The sequence below is a fragment of the Periplaneta americana genome, chromosome 6, assembly GCF_040183065.1.
Source record: "Periplaneta americana isolate PAMFEO1 chromosome 6, P.americana_PAMFEO1_priV1, whole genome shotgun sequence".
NCBI classification, from domain to species: domain Eukaryota; kingdom Metazoa; phylum Arthropoda; class Insecta; order Blattodea; family Blattidae; genus Periplaneta; species Periplaneta americana.
Genome location: NC_091122.1, coordinates 42,221,032 through 42,247,608, shown reverse-complemented (window position 1 = coordinate 42,247,608; position 26,577 = coordinate 42,221,032). Strand labels below are relative to the sequence as shown.

The 26,577-nt window shown below is 36.8% G+C and overlaps 1 protein-coding gene and 1 pseudogene across 2 annotated transcripts in view; one reads left to right on the top strand and one right to left on the bottom strand.

The window, feature by feature from the left end:
- The window catches only part of LOC138701288 (trichoplein keratin filament-binding protein-like), a 354,032-nt gene that overhangs the window by 164,669 nt on the left and 162,786 nt on the right, over positions 1 to 26,577 (bottom strand). The window lies entirely within an intron of this gene.
- Positions 11,763 to 25,710, top strand: LOC138701293 (peptidoglycan-recognition protein SB1-like; annotated as a pseudogene).

The window sequence follows — 26,577 nt, the reverse complement described above, 5'->3', positions numbered from 1 at the left end:
AATAATCTTTTGTTTGCAGATGATTTAATCATAATACAGACAAATGAAGATGACTTACAGAAATCTTTACATGAATTAAATAAAATATGTAAATTATATGATCTAAATATATCAGTAAAAAAACAAAGACAATGGCATTTAGAGGAAAATATCCAGTGAGATCCAAAATTATTTTAGAAAATCAAAGTATAGAACAGGTGTCTAGTTTCAAATATTTGGGCTGTGATATTAGTTACAATATGGAAAGAGATATTGATTCTAAAATAAATAAATTTCAGACGGTATGTGGAACAATACAGAGAACGTTCAAAAATAAAGTTAAAAAAGAAACTAAAGTAAAAATATATAAAGTTATGGCAATTCCCACAATATTGCATGGATGTGAAACTTGGGCTCCAACGAAAAAACAGAAAGATAGAATGCAAACGGTGGAGATGAGGTTCCTCGGGCAAGTTAAAGGGTGTACAAAACTTGATAGAATTAGAAATGAGGATATAAGAGAAGAATTAAAAGTAAGCCTTTATTGGATAAAGTCACGAATTATAGACAAAAGTGGATTGAACACATGAATGGAATGAGTAAGGAGAGATATCCATTGTTAGCAAGAAATTATCAAGTAAGAGGAAGGCGTGACGTCGGGAGACCTAGAAAACGTAGGGCTGATGAATTATGAAGTCGGAACGGGCAATTGCCTAATCCTTGGAGTGACGATGATGATGATGATGATGATGATGATGATGATGAAAAAAATACATATATATATATAGTTTTTTTAAAACTTAAAAATATGTTTTTTTTTCATACAGCAGGACAGCATTTTACACATATTAATTTTCATTATTGCACAAGATACAATAATGGAGGAAAAAAATTTGAATATTTCCAAAAATTTTACTGCTGTAAGCTGTACCTAACGCCTTGAACAATGACCAAAAGTAATGCGTATCAAATACATACACATATATGCATGGTGGAAGTGAAATAACCTTGCACCTTGAAAGGGACGACAGGGGTACACGTAAATGAATAGAAAACCTATATTACGTTTTGTGATTAAATGCACGGTTAATTAGAAAATTAAGTTTGAAGTTTCAGCAGTCCGGCAACATCGTCGCTAATACACTCTACTTGTGATACAGATGTAAGCGGTCAGCCAACTCGGTGAATCTCCGTACGTAAGCTGCTTTCTGCCGAGACGTTGCCACTCCCTCGCTTCGTGCAATGGCTTGAACTTAGGGGTTTTTAAAATTAAATGTTCACGAAAATCATCCACGTTATTTAAATACGCCAGAGGAATAAATTATCTACATATACAATTTGAACTGGTAATGGAAATTACGGGAAAACGGCTGACCGGATTTTCATAAATGACCCCTCATTTTGAAGCTTGGAACTCAAAGTTTTTTTTAATAGTAGTTTTCAGTGAAATGTCAATTTTTCAACATAATTTTCCTATTTTCCAAAATGCATCTGTCGTCAGTTTTGAGAACTAGCTAAACTAGCTAACTGCATTTCAGAATAAAACAAAACACACACTACAGTAAACAATATTACACGAAGGCCATGATCTGCAAGAATGCTGACATATTAAGAGCTCAAATTAAATTGGTTATTAAACATTTAACTTACTAAAAATAATTTACAGGCTCGATTCTGTGTTGTGTAATTTTCTGGGTACAGCTGTGTATTGGATATTAAAAATTACAAAACTTGAGGTGGTTTGATGACATTATTACCATTAGAAATGAAATATTATTGTAGTTAATGCCATGATGTGACTATTTTTCATTAATGATACATATTAATGCTATATTGATGATATGAAAGTGAAACTTTTTGGGTTATGTAAGCAGGTGTAGAGAATAACTTAAATTAGATTTTGATTTCTATATTTTACTGAGTGGCGGCTATATAGTATATGTTACTGAAAGCTACTTATAAAACTTACGTAAGATAATAATATTATTAAAAATCAAATATTTTTATAGTTATTAATCAAGCGGGATTTGGTCTTTTTCATATATTTAATGGCGGTGTGGTGTAGATGTTTATATGCGTTCTTCTCTTCAGTATTCGCTCGACAGAGAGTATGTTTCAATATAATGGAAGCAAATAACTTTCAGAATGTCTGGTATTCTTCATTGAAAATAAATCTGAAAAATGTTCATTTGAACGTCCAATGGACTTAGTTTGCAGCATTTGCTGCACAAGCCACTAGTTCATATTTTTTTTTATTCAGCAACATATAAGAAATATCACATAAAAGAATGAAGGTTTACATGAGCAAGCATTATTTACATGTGAACAATTTCATATGAGGAAATCTTCCTGAATAACAATATATAATATACAGCAATATATAAAAGAGTCGATCACTATTTCAAAGTGATTTGAAGCACTATATCATAAACAATTTTCACCCCAGTGTTCCTAATAATAAAGACAACCTGTAGTGTCGCTGTAATGTTACAATCAACTGTAAAAGAACAAGCTTCGGGACGCGTGAGAATGGGGCACAGCCACTAGTTCTTATTAAATTTCCTATCGATATGGACAAAAATCACGATCCTATTCGCAATAGTTACCCATTAAGAGATTGTTAACCATGGTTAACCCTTAAATTGGCAAAACTTCATTTCTCACACTAGTTTATTAAACAGTGTCGGACTGTAAAGAAAACAACTATAGCAATGTACATATTTTATATGTTGTACAATGTTATAGTATTGTGAAATTTTAATTTTCCTACCAATTTTTTTTTCTATTCTATTAAAACTAGTGGCTTGTGCAGCAAATGCTGCTGCAAACTAAGTTCGTTAGACGTTCAAATAAAAATTTTTCAGATTTATTTTCAATGAAGAATACTTGTCTTTTTATAGTTATTTGCTTCCATAATAATGAAACATACTCCATCTGAATGGATTTTTTTAGGCCAAATACTTTTTCTTGAACCTATCCAACTTCCGTTTTTGAGTTTCAACGCGAAAACGCAAGTATCAATGTCAGGACGATAGCAGTAGCTATTTCAGGTCATTGTGGATTGTAGGCAAAAGTTAAAAAAATGTCAGGTTTGCTAAGCTTTCGAACAATAGCATTTTCGTATAGCTGCTGCATGTAGAACTTGAAATGTAGAGCGTAAAATCATTTTATCCTACTAAGAGATCTTGCTGAAATGATCTGGAGACTACAAAATTTTCTAGGCCTCTTATTTTATCAGTAAGTAATACCTTTTGATCTTTCCTTAGGAACTGTAATTTTTGCGCTCTCTCGAGCCAATACTGAAGACAATGACACATATCAATATCTGCACTACACCGCCATTAAGTATATGAAAAAGACCCAACCCCACTGGGTTAATAAGTATAAAAATATTTGATTTTTAATAACAATATTATTATCTTACTTAAGTTTTGTAGTTATATATAGCAGTCACTCAGTAAATTATAGAAATGAAGATCTAAATTATGATATTCACTACATTTACTTACATAACCTCAAAACGTTTCACTTTCATGTCATCAATATAGCATCAATATTATGTACAATTAATGAAAAAAAGATGCATCATGATATTAACTATAATAATATTTAATTTCTAATGGTAATAATGTCATCAAACCACCTCAAGTTTCGTAGATTTGAATATCCAATACACAGCTGTACTCAGAAAATTATACACTGCAGAATCAGTTTTTAATAACAAATTGAATTGAGCTCTAAATATGTCGGCAATCCTGCAGGTCATGGCCTTCGTGTAATAGCCTATTGTTTATTGTAGTGTGTGTTTTGTTCTGAAATTCAATCAAGTCGGCTGTGATTCAATAAAATTAGTTCTCAAAACTGACAACAGATGGATTTTTGGAAAATAGGAAAATTATGTAGGAAAACTGACATTTCACTGAAAACTACTACTTTTCCGAAAAACTTTGGATGCCAGGCATGAAAATGAGGGGTCACTCATTAAAATCCGTTCAGCCGTTTTCCCGTAATTTCCATTACCAGTTCAAATTATATATATATATATATATATATATATATATATAGATTATAGCATATAGCCTATTAAACTGTTGCATCCTATAGGATACTTTGTCAATTTAAGGGTTAAACCTTTGAGAAAATTTTTTTTCTGAAAAAATTATAAACTTTCGCACCAATATGATAATATAATTTTTTGTTACGTAGAAGAATAATAATACTCCCCCAAAATCCATAACATCTAACACATTACGTGAAAAGAAACTATTTTGGAAAAAAGTGACGATAAAATACTCCAATACAAAAGCACTGAAACAAGCGCTTGCACCGCCTCAAGAAAAGTCAGGGCTATCGTATTAAATTAGCAATCTTGAATTACAGTCCGCTATGTACAGATGCGGAATTAAAAAATGGGCCGAGTTCTTGATAGTAGTCTATGTAGGCAACAAGCTTTGCAAGACTGTCCACATGTAGCATACATTTAGGTACTCTTGTTTACTGCACATGTGCAATAGGGTGGAGTGAAAAAATTAATTTCAGAATTTAAATTCGGCAGGGCTTTCAAAAGTTGTCATTTAATGTCAAATGATCATGTACGAAATTTTTTGGATTTATTTTAATATTTAGATGCGCCCCAGAGGCTTCGAAAATTTCCTTATAGTTAAAAATAAAAAAATGAGCTTTTGTTTTATTCTTATTACTTAATTGATTATATTATCTCATTTTCAGTTTGAGAGAGGATATGGATCACAGTCGTAGCGAGATATTGGAAAGGGGTAAGGGTACCCCAAGTACAAGGAGCACAACAGAATGCCCAATATCTGACACTCCAGCAAAAAAATCAGAAAATGTTCTTCCTACCAATGCTGATGAACTGTCAACTGTCAACTTGATATTCATTCAAAATGACCAAACATCAGTGATATTGCAGAAATAGTTTCCGTAGATGTTGAGAAGATGTGGAGGAAAGCATCTATTCCTCACATTTCTCACAAACGTGTAGTTGAAACATAATTTAATTACACAGTATTGAAACCATTCAAAGGTAGAGAAAGTGATACGAATTACAAAACACTAATTGAAAACTACTGCAAAACTACTAATTCACAATTATTCGATATTGCCTTTTGCAAATGTACAGACTTCTCAAAATGCAAGTGTCCAAAAGACAAGAAGATTCCAAGTGATTAGCGAAGTTCATTGTTGACCAGAGAACCATGAGGAAAATGGTAATTGGTGGTATTGACCTTAAAATGAGTCAGATTATTAAGAAAAAAGAGGCACGAAAGGTGAAGGAACAAAGGAGATTGGAGGTGAGTGTCAACAGAATATCGGATAAGTATTGCATCTGAAAGCAGTTCAGGATTAGAAGATGGGGAAGAAAAATAAAAGTAGAATTAAACCAATAACCAGAATAAAGAAAAATCAAATGAGATTGCATCTCCCAAACATGGCAAGGTGTGACCTTTCAGATCGAGCAGGTGCCTCTATTGCAAGTGCTCTTTTGCAAGATGTTGGTGTTGGATATGATGGTGAGACAAGTAACGTCATCGATCGTAGTAAAGTACGCAGAGAAAGGAAGAAGTTTAGACAGGAAGCTATGGAAATATTTGCTGAAAATTCCCGCCCTCTTGATGGGTTGTACTTCGATGGAAGAAAAACCCTTAAAACAGTTCAAATTAAGAAGGGTTTCAAGTTCCATGCATCTACTCAGTTGGAAGATCATTACACACTTGTTCAAGAACCGTATTTAAGATACATAGGTCATTACAGTTCCAAGTGGTGAATCAAAAATTATCCTACAAGAGATGTTATCATTTTTCCATAAACAGAAAACTTCCTTATAAAACCTCAAAGTAATAGGATGTGATGGAACAAATGTAAACACTGGAGTCAAAGGTGGAGTCACATTCACTGGTAAGAAACACAGAGACATGAACCACCAGTAACAAAGAATAACAAAGAATGTAGAAAAAGAAGAAATATTAGATGTAATTTATTCACGAGAGGAGATAAACATTGACATACTCAAATTTTCATGTCACACTCGAGCGACTAAGATTTATGTTCACCTTATAACAGAAACATCCAAAAGTGTTTGTGGGAAAGACAGTCGACATGGTTTTGTTCTTGCAGAATTACAATCAAGGTCGCTAATGAAATCATTCAATACAAAGTGTGAATATACTCCTTGAATTTTGGAAAATAAGTTGCAAAACATTACACAAATTATATCACTAACTAAATATGGTATAATATATTCACTTACTCATTTGGAATATCCACATTTGTCCAAGGGCTGTCATAAGTAAATAATTATTCCATTAAAATTGAAGAATTTTTTAAGTGGGCATTTTAGTAGTAATTACCTAAATTAGTATTTGTAAGTGAAGTGTATGTATCAGACTTTTAAAATGACTTGAAATATGCTTTAAAATAGTAATTTGTAGATTATTATAAAAAAATGTTTAACTGTTTGATGTTCCGACATTTGTTCTATGCTTCACAGCGCTTGGGGCGCATCAAAGAATTGAGATGGAAACTTGAGATTTTCAATGAATAATAGCTATATCAATACACAACTTTTGCACACCCTACCGATTTGAAATTCAACAAAAAAATTTTTCCCTATACTTTTCACTCCACCCTAATGTGCAATGCGTTTTATCCGGAACTTAGTAAAATTAGGTGACCCAGACTTTGATTCTGGGTCTGTACAAAAATGAGGAACTACAATAACCAGCACGGATATGCTAGCGTTCACCAATGGAGGTGAACAGAACCAAAGGCCTGTGAAGATAATCTTAAATTTCTTTAAAAGAAATAGAATCCGAACCTACTCATCTTGTGGGAACTTCTTCTATCTTGATTCCTTACATTTCCTCTCAGATTTCTCACACTCCTGGGTAAATTACCCAGCACTTCCCGGAAAAGCACTATCTCTTTGACAACAGTAGTGTCGGTGGTGCGGTTGCTGAAGATGACAGTAAAATCAAGAAGAAGAGGAAATCAGACAGAATATAAGATGAAAAGAGAGGGGATATGAAAGCAAGAAAGGAAAAAGTAGAGGAGAAGGAAGATGAGCAGAGGGGAAGGCGGAAGATGGGAACAGAAGACAAGCGAAGATAGATGAGAGGAGAGCGAAGACAGGAGGAACAAACAGAGGACAAGAGAAGAAAGCAAAGGGTCTGAGAATATAGGCCCTAATATGGCAGAAAAGTAGAGGTTAATGTTAATGTTATGTTTTATTTAATGACGCTTGCAACTGCCGAGGTTATATCAGCGTCGCCGGTGTGCCGGAATTTTGTCCCGCAGGAGTTATTTTACATGCCAGTAAATCTACTGACATGAGTCGCATTTAAGCACACTTAAATGCCACCGACCTGGCCCGGGATCGAACCCGCAACCTCGGGCATACAAGGCCAATGCTATATACCAACTACGCCAACCAGGTCGACAAAAGTATAGGAAAGGGTAGAATAGGATGGTACAGGAGAGCGAAGAAAACACGAAAGAACAGATGAGAAATTTTTAAAAGAAGATAAGAGTACACAGTAGAGAACTGAACAGGAAAGCAGGAGACACGAAAAACAATAGATAAGAAGAGATATTTATACGCAAAATATAGACATCTGTCCTGTAGCATTTTCTCTATTGATCTGCTATCTATCAAAATAGCAGTTAATGTTCTAAAATATTGCAATGCGTTTATAAAAAAGTCGAAAAGATATTCATAAGTAGTAAGAAATCTGTGATTAGGAGAAACGGAATTCGCCTATCTAGTAACGGACTTTGAAAAGACGTTAAGTGACGGTTGGCATGTATCTTCTTCTTCTTCTTCTTCTTCTTCTTCTTCTCGTGGTACAGCCGTTTGCCAGCCTTGACCGCCCCAGCAATTGTCCTCCATCTCATCCTATCACTTACTGCTCTCCTCCATACTCCCACACCACTCCTCAACAGGTCATCCTCTACAGACTGCAACCACCTCACTGGAGGTCTTCCAACTCTTCGGCTGCCATAAATAGTATTGAAGGCCAACATTCTAGCTGGGTATTGTTCCTCTGTTCTATATAAATGGCCCAGCCACTGTATTCTTCTTGCTTTAATTTCTCTTACTATATCAGGGTCGTTAAATATTTTATATAGTTCAGAATTGTATCTTATTCTCCACTTTCCCATTTCGCACACAGGGCCGTATATTCTTCTCAGGATCTTTCTTTCAAATGCTGCTAGCTTATTTTCATCTTCTTTATTTATAGCCCAGGTCTCGACTCCATACATTAGTATACCTTATTTTATTTCAAGGAGTGCAGTTCGGTGTTCAAAGGAGCCACCGAACTGCACTCCTTGAAATGAAATAAGGTATACAGGTCTAATAAGGGTCTTATATAATTTTATTTTGGTTTTCCTGTGTATATACGAGGGGTATCCAGGAAGTAACGACCGTTCGCGCATACCCGCGGCGCAGCTGACTCCCCTTCCTTGTTTGAAGGTCAACTGGCTTCCTTAACATGTGTTCTCATAATGTTGTGAGTACTGGTTGCAACAAGTCGCCATTGTGCATTTTGTGTTACTTCAAAATGAACGACGTGATTGATAATCCCGCCGACTGTGAGGTGAGGAGTGTCATTCGATTTTTGAATGCCCGACATTTGAAACCTGCAGAAATTTACCGGCAATTGAAAGAAGTGTATCGTGATACTGTAATGAATGAAAGAAATGTGAGAAAATGGTGCGATTTTCATCGTGGACATTTGTTCGCCCATTGTTGAACATTTCGCACCATTTTCGCACATCCTGAAGTAAACGTTTTCATTCAAGGTAAATCAAAGTAAGATTGACCATATACAAAGTGAACCGTAAGTAATGACATTAATTTCAGGGAGTTACTCTTCGAGATATTTCAAACAAAAAAGTTTAATACATTTTGCTCGTTTTTTATTCCTTTTCGTTATAAAAATAGTTTTATATGAAACTTTCACAGTGTATTTTGGGAAAGCTATTGATTTAATTCCCAATATGCTCAGTCAATTTAAGACATCAACGTATTATGATAATAAGTTATTAAAAGAAGTTAAGATAGTGACAATATTTTTCAACACATTTATCAAAGACGGCATTGCCTGAGGCATCTAAACAAGCTAAGGTGTTGAGTTGTGTATCCCAATACACAAGATCAAAATTATCATGTAGGGAATCAGACGTAGATGTAGAAGAAACGGGCTAAGACGAAGAATTTTTTAATTCATTATTGAGTACAGTATTATTATAGGCTATGATTGATTGATAATATTTCTATGTACTTAAGGATGGGCACGTAGACTATAATACGACGGCCAACGCTTTTAAAAAGATGGCGGTACATTTTTACCTGAATTTTGAGTATTAAGAGTAGTTTCCTCATTAGAAACAGCTTGGGATAAAGAGTCCTTATTGTGACATCGATTGATGTGAATATGAATTCCTCTGGTTGTGAACTGTTTATTACGGATATTAGAATTTACGAAGGATTTTGTATTGTGTATACTATTTGAAGTTGAAGTTTCATCCATAATTACACAAAGCCATCACATACAACGAAACAAAATTCATTTTATTACCTCAACTAGTCCACTTGTGAACCAGGTCGCCCGTCCTCTGATCATGCGCATTGCCTCCTTTCTGGGACTTATAAAGTATCTGTGCGACAAAACTTTCTTCTAGGACTGTACATGCTGTCACAGAAACAATTGTGTTTGTTGGAAAAGAGAACGGCAGACATATTCCCAAGTTTTGTAAACAGCCGACCTCAATATTTGCCCAACACAGCGATGTTTTCGGTTCGATTTTTTTTCTCACATCTATACTAATAATAAATCTGTAGCCAAAATTGTTCTGGTAATTTTCGATTTTCCAAAAATAATTGGTGTTAACATGTATAATTAACCATCCTGAAACCGAAAATAGTTTTTTTTTTAATTTTTGTTTGTATGTCTGTGTGTCTGTCTGTCTGTTACCTTTTCACGCGATAATAATGGCTGAACGGATTTCGATGAAAATTGGAATATAAATTAAGTTCGTTGTAACTTAGATTTTAGGCTATATGGCATTCAAAATACGTTATTTAAAAGGGGGGTTATAAGGGGGTCTGAATTAAATAAATCGAAATATCTCGATTATTATTGATTTTTGTGAAAAATGTTACATAACAAAAGTTTCTTTAAAAATAATTTTCGATAAGTTTTATTCTTTGAAAAATTTTGATAGGACTGATATTTAATGAGATAAATTAGTTTTAAAATTAAAATAACTGCCATCTAAGGCGGTGTATTGAAATAAAAAACAAATGACTTCGTATATAAGGGGCCTTGGACACAACAATCGAAAGCTATGAAACATAGCTTACAGACAATGTTTCTGTGTTTGTATGAAGTAATATAGGAAGCTAAATTAACCGATTTGTATAATTAATTATTACTTCATCATTGGAAAGTGTAGTTTCTCTGGATGGACATAATGCTATAATGTTATTACAGTAACTTGTGAGTGAATTGAGGACAGGTAAGATTAAAATAGCTTCTTATGCACAGAAAACTAGATACGTTATTCTGTATATTCATTTCCTGTATTTCTTAAAATAATGTTCATGAACATATTCATTTTTATCTCAGAGAATTAACGAACAACGAGAGTGTATTGATTTAGTATGCAGTAATAGTACGTTAGCTTAGCAATCCATTATTTTATAATTCAAATTTTAACTATGCTCAATTGAATCGTGTTAAAATACATAAAATATATATGTAATAAATGCAATGCAAAAAAATGGGGTAATAAGCCAAGCAGATTATGTTGCGTTGTTGTAAAAGCTATTCCTCCTGAGATTCAAGAGCTCCCACAACAAATTAAAAACTTTCTAATTCGAGTACATCCGTTATCAACACACTTTTTACATAATATAATATAAACATAATAATAAATCTGTAGCCAAAATTTTTCTGTTAATTTTCGCTTTTCCAAAATAATTGGTAATAACAATTAATAACATGTTAAAGGAATTGTCATTGCACCAAATGAGTGGTCTCTGGATCAAAATGATCGCATTTTAATATTTTAAATACAATTTAAATTAAGTAACATATTAAACGATTTATCCTTTTATCAAACACGAATGTTCCCTGGATCAAACGTCCTATTTTAATTATGTAATTACTTTATATTTATTTCTAACGGGTGCAGCGGAGCGCACGGGTACGGCTAGTATTATAATATTATTATAATACCTTAAAGTTTGAAATGACTTTTCAATGACCTTATACAAAATAAGTCAATTGTCAGAAGTAAAACATGGTAAAACTAATGTCCAATAGTAAAAGGGCATAGCAAAGATGAGAATGGAGGATAAAATTGAAAATTAGTCCAGAAGGGAACAAACATGAGACAACGAATGAGAGGATAAAACGATAGAGGATAAGTACGGATAAAGTAAGAGATAAAGTACAGGAGAGAAAAGCAGAGGAAAGGGTATGACAGAACATCAGGAGAGACAACAGACTAGATGAAAGTAGAGTATAATAAAATGGACTAGAGGACAGCATAGCCGAGAAATAGATATCATCCCGATAAGAACGAACTAAAGAACACAGAGACAAAAGAAAGGGAAAAACAGTGAAGGATGTCCCATCAACGGATGCAGAGATACCTAATATTTTAGGAAGTGGTTTTCCTGAGTATTTGCCTTCACTCTTATATTAATTTGCTACATCCAGTCCAATAAGAGTTCGTATAAGATTTTTGCAGCGCGCAAGCAGACAATGAAGTACTAAGTAAGCTTAGTTCCGATTCTTAGGATAGTAAGAAGCTGGAGTGAAATGCGTTCGATATTTTGTGAACCATCCAGCAAACACAGAAGTAACATGCGCTCCTTTGTTCCAACAGTGCTGTGCCTTCTTATCGCCGTACATATAGCAAGTAAGTGACAACGATTTCCATTTACAAAAATGTTTGACTCATCTATCCTAACTATAAGGTTTATTAAATTAATTTTTATGCAGAATTAACCGTAACTAATGGCATTAATTTCAGGGAAGCAAAAACGAGCAAAATTGTATTAAACTTTTTTGTCTGAAAGATCTCAGAGAATAAGCTCCTGAAATTAATGACATTACTCACGGCTCAACCTGTATATTGCAAACAGTAACTCAATTAGTCTTATGTACCTACGTTGGTACACTTCTTTGTGGGCATCATTCTTAGCTCTTGACAAGTGCTTAACTTACTAACGTTATTAGCGCAACAGCTTCAACGATATGTTGTTTCAAATCGTCAAAATCTCGAACTTTTCTCTACTATACAACAGCTTTAATAAAGATCCATGCATAAAAGGTCTCAAACAAACAAACCTTGAAAGTAAATAATAATCATCATCATGTTAAATGTTATGTTTTATTTAACGATGCTCGCAACTGCTGAGGTTATATCAGCGTTGCCGGATGTGCCGGAATTTTGTCCCGCAGGAGTTCTTTTACATGCCAGTAAATCTACTGACATGAGCCTGTCGCATTTAAGCACACTTAAATGCCATCGAACTGGCCCGGGATCGAACCCGCAACCTTGGACATAGAAGGTCAGCGCTATACCAACTCGCCAACCAGGTCGACTATCATCATCATCCTTCATGCCTTAGGCAATATTTTTATCCTGTAGAAATTTAGATATTTTTTATCTATTTAATGTTTTCTCGGACGCCCTATGCTTTTCTCCCTGTTGGACACAGTTATTTATTTTATAGGGCACTCTGATATGAATCATGCTTTTGGATGTGGGCTTTCCACTTCTATATTCTTTTAATACCTTTAATTCATTGTGTATGTACTTGTTTCTATTTAATTTTTAGGAATCCTAGTATTGTTCTTATTTCGTTTGATTGCGGTCTTCTTTTAACTCTTTGCGTCATCGCCCATATATTACTCCCCGTACAGAACCTTTGGCATAGACATGACAGAGTTTTAATATAGTATCTTTTCTTGTTTTATTTTGTAATACACTCGTTATTGTTCCATTCAAATGCCGGTAGTTAAAAGTTCCCATTTTCTTTATTTCATCAAAATAAAATTCCTATTGGCAATGTATAGCCTATCCTTAGTAGCAATTTAAGATTAACTTGTTCCATGCAATTTTTCATATTCCTGGTATTATTTCAGAACGTATATTTTGTGCACCTCAAAAGACTAGTAACTTTTATTAATAGGTAGACCTATCATAATAACATATTTTCTTGTCATTTTATTAAGCGCATATGTTGTTTCTGGTAGACTGTCTTCAGAATTGGCTACAATCACTTGATAGGTTACGGGAAATTGTCTTTTTCTATCATTTTCCTCTTTTTTTTTTTCATTTTGTTAAAAACTGTGTGAACATAATTAAAACAATAAACTTGTAGCCGGTGCCATCAATATTCATAAACATTACAACAGCATTAACGAGAACAACGTTGACGTCATTCATTCTGACTGATAGCATCAGTCTGAGGAGATTGAAAGGGCACTCTAATGGGACTTCACCGGAACCTTAAACTTACATGACTGATGGCCGGTTTCACCAAGCTTCTTTAAATCAGCACAAACGACTTGTCAACAAATGGATCGTTTAATTTTAACGGGATCTTTAAAAGTTGACTGTTTCACTAAGCCTCGTATCTTTAAAATTAACAGGCGTTTACTAACGAGGGGATTTTGTACTTGTATCTTGCATGTTTTGTTTTTCATACGACCATGGCTTCGAAATCGCGAATTTCATTGGTTACATATGAACATGGCTGACTTTGTTTGGCATGAGGAAACAATCATAGGCAAACGGGTAAGAGGCAGTGATTTTAAGAGCATCTTCCTAAATACAGTATGTTGTCACACCGCAATTAAAAAAAAAAAGACAGCTGCTTCTAAATGTAAATAATAGGAATGTAGAGCAGTTAAATTGTAACTTCTAAAGGAAATCTAAGAAAATTTAGCGGACTATAAGGTCGACAGCTTCAAAATTGATGCGACACTTAATTATATACAAAGCATTCTAAGCAGTTATATTAGGCCTAAATTTAGGACGGGAAATCGCCTCTTCCATAAATTGCATACTACTTTTCCACTGTATTTCATGCAAATTTATTAGTACCCTGTAACAATTTTGCCATGCTTGTGTGGCAGGATTCAGGCGAGGTGTCATTAAATTGGATTTTCAGGGGTATCCATTGTCGCCTAAAAGAAAATCTCTTTGCACCCTTTCCATTTAAAAGGCAATGTTGTGCTATCCGTGTAGACCGTAACATTATCTTAAACCAAGAAGAATCTGTTAGAGAGGCGTTAAGTGGGTGATTCCTATCTGTCGTATTCTAATCTATTACAATTTCAATAAACTAGCGCTAAGGTAGTTCTGCTGGTTTCAGAAGTGAAAATCGTTGAATTTATAAGGGCTTTTTTTTGTGGTAATGCATTTGATCATATATGCAAGGCATAACAAAAACCTAAACTAATCAAACGTAACTTGTCACAGATTCATATGTGCAAGGTGTATAAGCAGAGTACGAAGGAAACTAGGTACCTCAGCGCTAGTTTAGCCACAACTTTTCTATACGGAGCGTTACATAGGCCTATGAAATTGTTTGAATATTTAAGGAAAAATATGATCTTCTATTGCAGAATCTTTTGGCTATATTACTGCCAGGATATACGATTGGAACATGTACACAATCTATGTTGTCTATGACAACATAAAATTTAGCTATAAGCTTATTAGGCCTATAGAAATAATGACTATTGTAATGTTGATAGTACGTCTGATACTTTATTCACATATCTAGACAATACAGCTTTTGATACCCCGTTCATATCATCAATTACCATTTCAAAACTTCCCGCAACGTTATCTTAAAGCGAGAAGAATATGTTGAAGAGGCGTTAAGTGGGTGATTTCTATCTGTCGTATTCTAACCTATGCAGTATACCGGTATTCAGTTTCTTCTAGAACCCTACCTTAATGTGTAGCTTTCGTGGAATTCTTTATCACTTAATCTTCAAAATGATTATTCCGAGTGTTATTACAACATATAAGTTCGTCGTTATGTTGAAGTTCTAAATAAAGAACTTCATCATCGAATAATTACGTCCGCCATGTTGTTGACTTCTTAACGCATCGTTACTGTTTTAACGCGACGAATAGGTCCTAATAAATTAACGATGAATTTAAAGATGCGTTAGCAATAATTATACTTGGTGAAACACAAAAACTGACTAACGTGTCATTAAATTATTTAACGAGACGTTATAATGATAACGAAGGTTGGTGAAACCGGCCATCAATCGACAGATGGCACCACAACTAACGTCCCAACACCACAAATAAAGTGCTCACTTCCATATAAATTTGCAGATTAGAATTAGCGGCGTCTCTTCCGACGGCCTTCATTTGCCTTAGTCATCGAACAGCAGACGAACGGGTCTTCTCGACTCCACATGCACTGCGAAATGGCAAAACTTCTTTCCATGTGCGAGCGGGCAAATCGCAATATAGCGAACGTAGAAGCTCCGCCCACGACCCCTTCAACTTTTCTCCTACTAGCTCATCAGACACTCTACGTGATAGGCGATGTTGTGTCGAATGCACATTTCATGTGGGTGGGGATAACTTCCCCTACTGGCGTTCGCTATATTGCGATTTATCCGTGCAAGCTTACACCTCCGATCGAACAGCAAACAAGCGAGTCTACTCGACTCCACCTGCACTGCGAAATGACAAGTTCCTTTCAATGTGCAGACTTACACTTTCCGCCATTTCTTCTTCCTTCTGTCCAGTGATCAGTTTGATCACATTCCCCTCCCCTCGCGTATGTGGTACTTAAGAGGTTACGTCCATTTTCGGCTTTCCCCCTTCAACATTTTATAGACCTCCTTCAGTGGAGCAGTGTAACCCGGAGTGAGACAAGTGGCCAACAGGCTTGGAGCTCACACAATCAGTTTCTTTCAGCCCCGAATCCTTTGCGAGGACGCGTTTTGCGTATCTTTCAAATTTCTCCTGTTTCAATGCAATCAATCAATGTGTGTGTGCAGTGTCGGCGTGTCCCAATATGGTGTGGCGCTCACAGTGGGGCGCGTCCCCGCCGAGGAGACGCACGCCTATGCGCCGCCCCGTTCCGTTCGTGGTGATCCACCACACGTACAAGCCCGGCTTCTGTAGCACCGGCACTGCCTGCGAGAGGTCCATGAAAGCGATACAGAAGCACCACAAGAATAAGCAGAACTGGAACGACATCGGCTACCAGTGAGTATCACCACAGTCTACTATATACAGTCGCGAAGCTCAATATGTAGTAAAAATGCAAATGCAAATATACTAGTCGAGCAAAATATAATGAGGTGGGCGAGACCTCATTCATATTTGATGCATATATGATGTTAACAGTTTAAAGAAACTGTTGTTGAATATGGCCATAAAGTCATGTAATATGCGCTCCTGTACATATATGATGTGTATCGTCTCAAGTGCAGGCAGTAAGGCCGTAACACGATACTACGAGAGGAGTTCGGCCGGCGTCGTGAATCGGGTCCCGGCATAGCTCAGTTGGTTAGAGAGCACTCAGCGCGCACAGCTGAGAGGTCCTGGGTTCGATTCCCGGTGCCGGTACGAATTTTTCTCGTACTTAATGGTATAAAAACAAACTGACTAGTCATACACGAGGAGAAGGTAACAACGAGAGGAGGAGATTCTGAACGAGAGGAGGAGAAGCAGAAAGAAAGGAGGAGAAGAACGAAAAGTGGATTGGTAGAACGAGAGGAGAAGGAAGAAATAGAACGAGAGGAGGAGAAGCAGAACGAGACGACTAGGGGAACGAAAGGTGGAGAGGTAGAACGAGAGGATAAGAAGGGGAACGCATGGAGGAGATGGTAGGGAGGAGGAGAAGGACGACGAGATGAGGGGGACGAAGAGATAAGATGGAATATTAGGCAAGGAGAAAGCGGAAAGATGGAGGAGAGGTGGGCGAGACCTCATTCATATTTGATACATATCGAAAATACCTGCAAGAAATAGGTTAATATTATTTTTGTTTGTGCAAAACGAACTGAAATTTACTATAATCGCTTCACTCATTCAAGATTATAGCGATAATTAACTATGAAACCAATAAATATTAATTTGCATTTCCCTTTACAACAATAATAACGGAAATATGAATTAATGGATTAACTTATGTACGTGTACCGGTACTTGTAGTGTAGGCTTACGTAGTTGGGGTTAAGCAATAATAATCACACCAGAATTGGAAATAAAACGTCATTAATAAATTTTATTGTAACAGACTTTTTCTACGTCTCTAATAAAGTAACAAATAAAAATAACAACAAAATTAACAGCTATAATTAAAAACATATCCTTTGAAAAAAAAAAGTAGGCCTAAGCAATAATAATCCCACCAGAATTGAAAATAAAACGTGAACAATAAATTTCATTAAACCAAACTTAGTTTTTCTACGTCTCTAGTAAAATATTATTATTCCAATTATTGTATTTTAGCCATTAACATTTTCATTACCACCAATAACGAATATTTCACAAGCATCAATGTGAAATACGCAACGAGCTAGCACTCGATGGAAATACGATTCAGTCCAAAGTCGACCGTGGACAGTCTATTGTTTCTAGTTGCTAACCGCTTGGAGCGCTTTATCACGAGATTTGCAAAAAATCACCTCAAGCTTCGTGACTGTATATAGTAGACTGTGGTATCACACTATTCTATTGTCCACTAAAAAACATTAGATTAAATTAGACTGTTGTGTATTATCAATATGAGTACTACTTACACCACTGCTTTCTCCCGTTTCTCTTCTTCACTGTTTCTCTTTCTATACTTCCTTCATCTGCTCTCCTCTCTCTCTCTCTCTCTCTCTCTCTCATTCTCCTCCATCTTTCCGCTTTCTCCTTGCCTAATTTTCCATCTTATATCTTCCTCCCCCTCATCTCGTCGTCCTTCTCCTCCTCCCTACCATCTCCTCCATTCGTTCCCCTTCTTATCCTCTCGTTCTACCTCTCCACCTTTCGTTCCCCTAGTCGTCTCGTTCTGCTTCTCCTCCTCTCGTTCTATTTCTTCCTTCTCCTCTCGTTCTACCAATCCACTTTTCGTTCTTCTCCTCCTCTCGTTCAGAATCTCCTCCTCTCGTTGTTACCTTCTCCTCTCGTTCTACCTCTCCACCTTTCGTTCCTCTCCTCGTCTCGTTCAGAATCTCCTCTCGTTTTTACCTTCTCCTCTCGTTCTACCTCTCCACCTTTCGTTCCTCTCCTCGTCTCGTTCAGAATCTCCTCTCGTTTTTACCTTCTCCTCTCGTTCTACCTCTCCACCTTTCGTTCCTCTCCTCGTCTCGTTCTGATTCTCCTCCTCTCGTTTTTACCTTCTCCTCTCGTTCTGCTCCTCGTCTCGTTCTACCTCTCCACCTTTCGTTCCTTTCCTCGTTTCGTTCTGCTTCTCCTCCTCTCGTTCAGAATCTCCTCTCGTTCTGCTCCTCTTCTCGTTCTACCTCTCCACCTTTCGTTCCTCTCCTCCTCTCGTTCTACCTCTCCACCTTTCGTTCCTCTCCTCGTCTCGTTCTACCTCTCCACCTTTCGTTCCTCTCCTCGTCTCGTTCTACCTCACCACCTTTCGTTCCTCTCCTCGTCTCGTTCTACCTCTCCACCTTTCGTTCCTCTCCTCCTCTCGTTCTACCTCTCCACCTTTCGTTCCTCTCCTCGTCTCGTTCTACCTCTCCACCTTTCGTTCCTCTCCTCGTCTCGTTCTACCTCACCACCTTTCGTTCCTCTCCTCCTCTCGTTCTACCTCTCCACCTTTCGTTCCTCTCCTCGTCTCGTTCTACCTCTCCACCTTTCGTTCCTCTCCTCGTCTCGTTCTACCTCTCCACCTTTCGTTCCTCTCCTCGTCTCGTTCTACCTCTCCACCTTTCGTTCCTCTCCTCCTCTCGTTCTACCTCTCCACCTTTCGTTCCTCTCCTCGTCTCGTTCTACCTCTCCACCTTTCGTTCCTCTCCTCGTCTCGTTCTATCTCTCCACCTTTCGATTCCTCTCCTCGTCTCGTTCTACCTCTCCACCTTTCGTTCCTCTCCTCGTCTCGTTCTACCTCTCCACCTTTCGTTCCTTTCCTCGTTTCGTTCTGCTTCTCCTCCTCTCGTTCAGAATCTCCTCTCGTTCTGCTCCTCTTCTCGTTCTACCTCTCCACCTTTCGTTCCTCTCCTCCTCTCGTTCTACCTCTCCACCTTTCGTTCCTCTCCTCGTCTCGTTCTACCTCACCACCTTTCGTTCCTCTCCTCGTCTCGTTCTACCTCTCCACCTTTCGTTCCTCTCCTCGTCTCGTTCTACCTCTCCACCTTTCGTTCCTCTCCTCGTCTCGTTCTACCTCTCCACCTTTCGTTCCTCTCCTCGTCTCGTTCTACCTCTCCACCTTTCGATTCCTCTCCTCGTCTCGTTCTACCTCTCCACCTTTCGTTCCTCTCCTCGTCTCGTTCTACCTCTCCACCTTTCGTTCCTTTCCTCGTTTCGTTCTGCTTCTCCTCCTCTCGTTCAGAATCTCCTCTCGTTCTGCTCCTCTTCTCGTTCTACCTCTCCACCTTTCGTTCCTCTCCTCCTCTCGTTCTACCTCTCCACCTTTCGTTCCTCTCCTCGTCTCGTTCTACCTCTCCACCTTTCGTTCCTCTCCTCGTCTCGTTCTACCTCTCCACCTTTCGTTCCTCTCCTCGTCTCGTTCTACCTCTCCACCTTTCGTTCCTCTCCTCGTCTCGTTCTACCTCTCCACCTTTCGTTCCTCTCCTCCTCTCGTTCTACCTCTCCACCTTTCGTTCCTCTCCTCCTCTCGTTCTACCTCTCCACCTTTCGTTCCTCTCCTCGTCTCGTTCTACCTCTCCACCTTTCGTTCCTCTCCTCCTCTCGTTCTACCTCTCCACCTTTCGTTCCTCTCCTCGTCTCGTTCTACCTCTCCACCTTTCGTTCCTCTCCTCCTCTCGTTCTACCTCTCCACCTTTCGTTCCTCTCCTCGTCTCGTTCTACCTCTCCACCTTTCGTTCCTCTCCTCGTCTCGTTCTATCTCTCCACCTTTCGATTCCTCTCCTCGTCTCGTTCTACCTCTCCACCTTTCGTTCCTCTCCTCGTCTCGTTCTACCTCTCCAACTTTCGTTCCTCTCCTCGTCTCGTTCTGCTTCTCCTCCTCTCGTTCTGCTCCTCCTCTCGTTCTACCTCTCCACCTTTCGTTCCTTTCCTCGTCTCGTTCTGCTTCTCCTCCTCTCGTTCAGAATCTCCTCCTTTCGTTTTTACCTTCTCCTCTCGTTCTGCTCCTCGTCTCGTTCTACCTCTCCACCTTTCGTTCCTCTCTTCGTCTCGTTCTGCTTCTCCTTATCTTGTTCACAATCTCCTCCTCTCGTTTTTTCCTACTCCTCCCCTCTTTCCCCCTTTTATCTCGCTTTGCCCTTCCACCTCTCGTTCTGTTTCTCCTCCTCTCGTTCTGATTCTGCTCCTCCCTTCTCACGTTCTGCTCCTTCTCCCCTCGTTCTCCTCCTCCTCATGTTCTCATTACCATCTCCTCATTAATTATCACTTCTCGTTCTGGTCTTACTTCTTTTCTCTTTTCGCTCTCTTTATGCTGATCCTCTTCCGTTTACGTTGATCTCATTTTATCCTTCAATCCCTCAATTTTTTTATATTCATTTCCATTCTTTCTCCCCTTCATTCTTTCTCCTTGTTCTTCGTTCCTCTCTTCGTCATATCTTTCTTTCCTCTTCTTTCCTTCTATTCTAGCTACTCGCTTTTTCTACATTTTCTCTTCTCTCTCCTCTTTGTTCCCACTCTTCTCTTTTCCTTTGCATAGTCCACTCTCATTCTCCCTCCTTCTGATCTCTCTCTTTGTCTCCTCTTGTTTCTTTCCTGGTACTGAATTACTTTAATCTTCTCATCTTTTATTTTTCACTTTCCCTTCTTCACCGCGTCTTTTCCTTATCCTCTTTCCCACTTTCTCCCAATCTACTCCTTTCCCTCCATTCTCTTTTTTCATTCATGTTTTATAATTACATAAGAACACTGCTGTCAAATATAAAGTTTAATCAACAATATCGACGACGTAAAACTGTATTTCATTTCTATAGCAATAAAAATGACGCTGAAAATGTAAAACACATGCTAAAGACAAAATTTATAAGTATTACAGTGTAAGAACATGTAGTACCTATACATAACAAATTTTCAATTGAAAGACAAAACAGAACTGAAATCCTGAAACGATAATCTACTGTTTAAATTAAATACAAGACAGATTACCAAATCCACAGAGTTTAAAACGTGTCATTTGTACTTCTGCCTACAGTTTCTGCATTGGTGGCACATGACAAGTGTACGAAGGTAGAGGCTGGGATGTAGTGGGGACACACGCACCCTATTACAACTCCCGCAGCATCGGCATCTGCTTCATCGGAGACTACACCAGTAAGTTACAGCTATTGTCTCAAAGCAATCACATGTTCCATATACTAGATAACAAATTCTGTTTCTATATGAAACAACAGATATTCAGTCCCGTGTATAGTGTGGAAGGATAACGAAGTTTCAATATAAATATTAGGTGTTTAATTTTTAAGAGCAATTCCAATGTAAGTATTTAAATATAATATTTATTTTTATGTTATACTCAGTTATATTTACTACTGAGTTTCTCTCACTGTTTGCTGATTAGCACTATACAAGACAAAGCGACTGCTATAGTGAGTCAAACTCGTCTGGACGAGATCTATCAATGTTAAGTTGTCGACAATACATTTGGGTACCACTTTGCCAATGACCTGTCTAACCTGACAGTGATATGCTCACTTTGCACAGATGAAAAATTACTCTACATATCTGTTAAACACGAGCGACATTAATGCCATGTTTTATTTAACGACGCTCGCAATTGCCGACGTTATATCAGCGTCGCCGGTGTGCAGGAATTTTGTCCCGCAGGAGTTCTTTTACATGCCAGTAAATCTACTGACATGAGCCTGTCGCATTAAAGCACACCTAAATGCCATCGACCTCGCCCGGTATCGAACCCGCAACCTCGGGCATAGAGGGCCAGCGATATACCAACTGCGCCAACCAGGCCGTCTGCGAGTGACATTTGCATATTTTGTACTAAACAAATACCACATTTCGAAATTTTTTACTCTATGATCGCATGTACAGGTTTAGGAAAAAATATTTATCTATACTAATAATAAATCTGTAGCCGAAATTTTTCTGGTAATTTTCGATTTTCCAAAAATAATTGGTCCTAACATATATAATTAACCACCCTGAAACCGAAAATCGCTTTTTTTTTTATTTTTGTTTGTATGTCTGTCTGTCTGTATGTATGTATGTATGTATGTATGTTACCTTTTCACGCGATAATGGCTGAACGGATTTCGATGAAAATTGGAATACAAATTAAGTTCGTTGTAACTTAGATTTTAGGCTATATGGCATTCAAAATACATAATTTAAAAGGGGGGTTATAAGGGGGCCTGAATTAAATAAATCGAAATATCTCGCTTATTATTGATTTTTGTGAAAACTGTTACATAACAAAAGTTTCTTTAAAAATAATTTGCGATAAGTTTTATTCCTTGAAAAATTTTGATAGGACTGATATTTAATGAGATAAAGAGTTTTAAAATTAAAATTACTGCCATCTAAGGCCGTGTGATGAATTAAAAAACAAATGACTTCGTCTATAAGGGGCCTTGGACAGCAACAATCGAAAGCTATGAAAGATAGTCTACAGATAATGTTTGTGTTTGTATGAAGTAATATCGGAAGCTAAATTAACCGATTTGTATAATTAATTATTATTTCACATTGGAAAGTGTAGTTTCTCTAGATGGACATAATGCTATAATGTTATTACAGTAACTTCTGATATAATATAATATAATATAATATAATATAATATAATATAATATAATGTAATATTTTATAATATAATATAATATAATATAATATAATATAATATAATATAATATGTAATATTATATAATATAATTTAAGTTATTTGAAGGGATCAGAACCATAGTGGGCCAAGCGCCATTTACTGAATACGTAGAAAACAAGGGTTAAAATTAAGTTATTACCATAATTCAATGGAAACCTATAACAAGTGAAATAAAATACAACACATTAAATTCTAAATGATGTCAATCTTCATTAAACTATGGTTGCATGTAATAAAAATTAAGAATCATGTTAAAGGAATTGTCATTGCACCAAATGAGTTTCTCTGGACCAAAATGATCGCATTTTAATTATTTGGATGCAATTTAAATTAAGTAACATATTAAACGATTTATCCTTCTATCAAACACGAATGTTCCCTGGATCAAATGTCCTATTTTAATAATTTAATTACTTTATATTTATATCTAAAGGGTGCAGCGGAGCGCACGGGTACGGCTAGTTGTTTTAATAAATCTAGTAGTAGAGTGTGCCCAGGTATATATACTTCGCATCACAATAATTCAATTTAAGTACGTTTTAATGATAATAAGAAGCAGATCATAATTATAAGATATCCTGCGTGTAAACGATTTTACAAAAGTATGTATACTTCCTTCCTTAACATATAGGAGAAGATTCAAAGAAAACGGCAGTTACGTAGACCTTCGGCTCCCCCCTACTACTAATAATGCATAACACAATGTCAATACGGAGGTTGCTGTTGTCTGCGATACAACGAACTTTTCTGACGATTTTCGAGTTCATTTTTTTTTTCCTGGTTATTATATTGATATTGATATATTTATTTCTACAACTCTTATTTGGTAATGGGTCGCCACCACATCTCTGTATTCGTGCTCCCCATTACCTTCTAATTACAATAAACTTTCATTGACGTGTGCAGTCATCTTGTTTTCCTTTGTTACTCTATTACTATAATACATACTCTCAATTTGCTTTCTAACCTTTCCTCTTAAAATTTTTCCTTCTTTCTAATGAACACCTCACCACTTTTACTGTTTACTTACTGTATATTTGAAGTATTTCCTATCGTCTAAAATTTCCCTAATTTTGAACTAACTTTTACTAACACTATTTAATCATACTCATTCACTTTCATCACAATCAGTTCTACCTCTCCTCACTTCTGTCATCACTCTTATCCCCTATTTCTCCATTAAACACTGAATCACATGTTCATTTTGTTAAACTGTTCCCTTTCACTCCGATAAATTTTCCGTTTGCCACTATTTTTGTAAGTCAACTCAACAATCATTTGTAAACTTACATTAAAATACTTGCTGTCTTCCTATCATTTCAATTTCTCTGATTGTACGCTAACTTAGTCGACACTCCAATATTAGTAACATTTCACTAACAATTACTATTAACAAACACTTCTAATTTTCTCTAGTAACTTCCTTTATCAACTCTTGTTTCTCTGGACACTTATTCGCTTATACATTCTCTCTCCGCTTGTTTTGCTAGTTACTCTTACTCTTTGAACACTCACTTTATTGTTTCTATGTCTTTTGCCACACTTATCACTCCATCCGCCTTAAGCACCAACTTCGTAGACTGTAGTTCTGCGGTTCCTTATTTCCTTCCTTTCCCTCACAAGTAGATGGACTACCCAAATCTTCTTTACTTCCCCTCTTTGTCGGCTCCGGACGTCTTGCTAGTTTCTTCTTAACCACCTTCTTGACCTGTTTTCTATGACTGGTTATTATATGCTTATTTAAGTTGTGTTAACTCTCGCTAAGTGGTTTTATATTTTATTTTATCCGTTTTAGTATTTATTTTATTATCGTAAATGTTTTTGTTTTATTGCTAATATTATTATTATTATTATTATTATTATTATTATTATTAATTAATTAATTAATTTGTATTACTATCTTTGTATCATCTTCGTCAAGGTTATTCTATTATTATTATTATTATTATTATTATTATTATTATTACTATTTCTATCACTAACATTAATATTGATCTCTGTAAAATTTATGTAGACTACTGGACTGTACCCAAGCACGAGCTCATTTCGGGTATCTATTCATATGTTTTTATTTAAAATGTAAATTGTGAATAAATTTGAAATTTGAAAACATGATAGGAGAAGTAAACACTGCCGGCAATGAAGGAGAGAAGTATAATTGCTATTCAACCAATGACAGAGATCATATTCCACGCTTCATTTGAAGTTGAGCGGTGTGAAGCGTTCTATCCCGCCCAACTTCAAGAAAAGCATGGACTGACACCTCTGCCACTGATTGAATGGCAATTATACTTCTCTCCTCCTCTGCCGACAATGTTTACTTCTCCTGTCAGACATTATGGAACGAAATATAGTTTGTATTTTTTTTTTTCAGATGAACTACCTACACCGAAAATGCTGGAAGTTGCCAAATCTCTCATAGAATGCGGGGTAAAACGAGGATCCATAGCAAAAAACTATACGCTGTTGGGGCACAGACAGGTCCTAAGTACAGGGTGTCCAGGAAATGCCCTATTCAACATGATCAAGACCTGGCCGCACTGGCGAAATCTCAACACAAAGCGTACATAATTCGTACTATCGGCATGATTCAGAGTGGGCCTTAGAACGTTTGAGGCTCCATACTATAATTAATTCACATTATTCAAATCTTTACATCAAGTTTTCAAGTTGTGTATTTTAAGTGTTATTTTGTTTGTTTCAATATATTATTATTATTATTATTATTATTATTACTTACTTACTTATGGCTTTTAAGGAACCCGCAGGTTCATTTCCGCCCTCACATAAGCCCGCCATCGGTCCCTATCCTGAGCAAGATTAATCCAGTCCCCGCCATCATATCCCACCTCCCTCAAATCCATTTTAATACTATCCTCCAATATACGCCTCGGCCTCCTCAAAGGTGTTATTCCCTCCGGCCTTCCAAGTAACACTCTGTACGCATTTCTGGATTCGCCCATACGTGCTACTTGCCCTGCCCATCTCAAACGTCTGAATTTAATGTTCCTAATTATGTCAGGTGAAGAATATAATGCATGCAGTTCTGCGTTGTGTAACTTTCTCCATTATCCTGTAACTTCATCCCTCTTAGCCCCAAATATTTTCCTAAGAACCTTATTCTCAAACACCCTTAAAGTGAGCATCCAAGTTTCACAACCATAAAGAACAACCGGTAATATAACTGTTTTATAAATTCTAACTTTCAGATTTTTTGACAGCAGACTAGATGGCAAAAGCTTCTCAACCGAATAATAGCAGGAATTTCCCATATTTATCCTGAATTTAATTTCCTGCCGAGTGTCATTTATATTTGTTACTGTTGCTCCCAGATATATGAATTTTTCCACCTCTTCAAAGGATAAATCTCCAATTTTTATAGTTTCATTTCGTACAATATTCTGGTCACGACACATAATCATATACTTAGTCTTTTCGGAATTTACTTCCAAACCTATCTCTTTACTTGCTTCAAGTAGAATTTCCGTGTTTTCCCTAATCGTTTGTGGATTTTCTCCTAACATATTCACGTCATCCGCGTAGACAAGAAGCTGATGTAACCCCTTCAATTCCAAACCCTCTCTGTTATCCTGAAC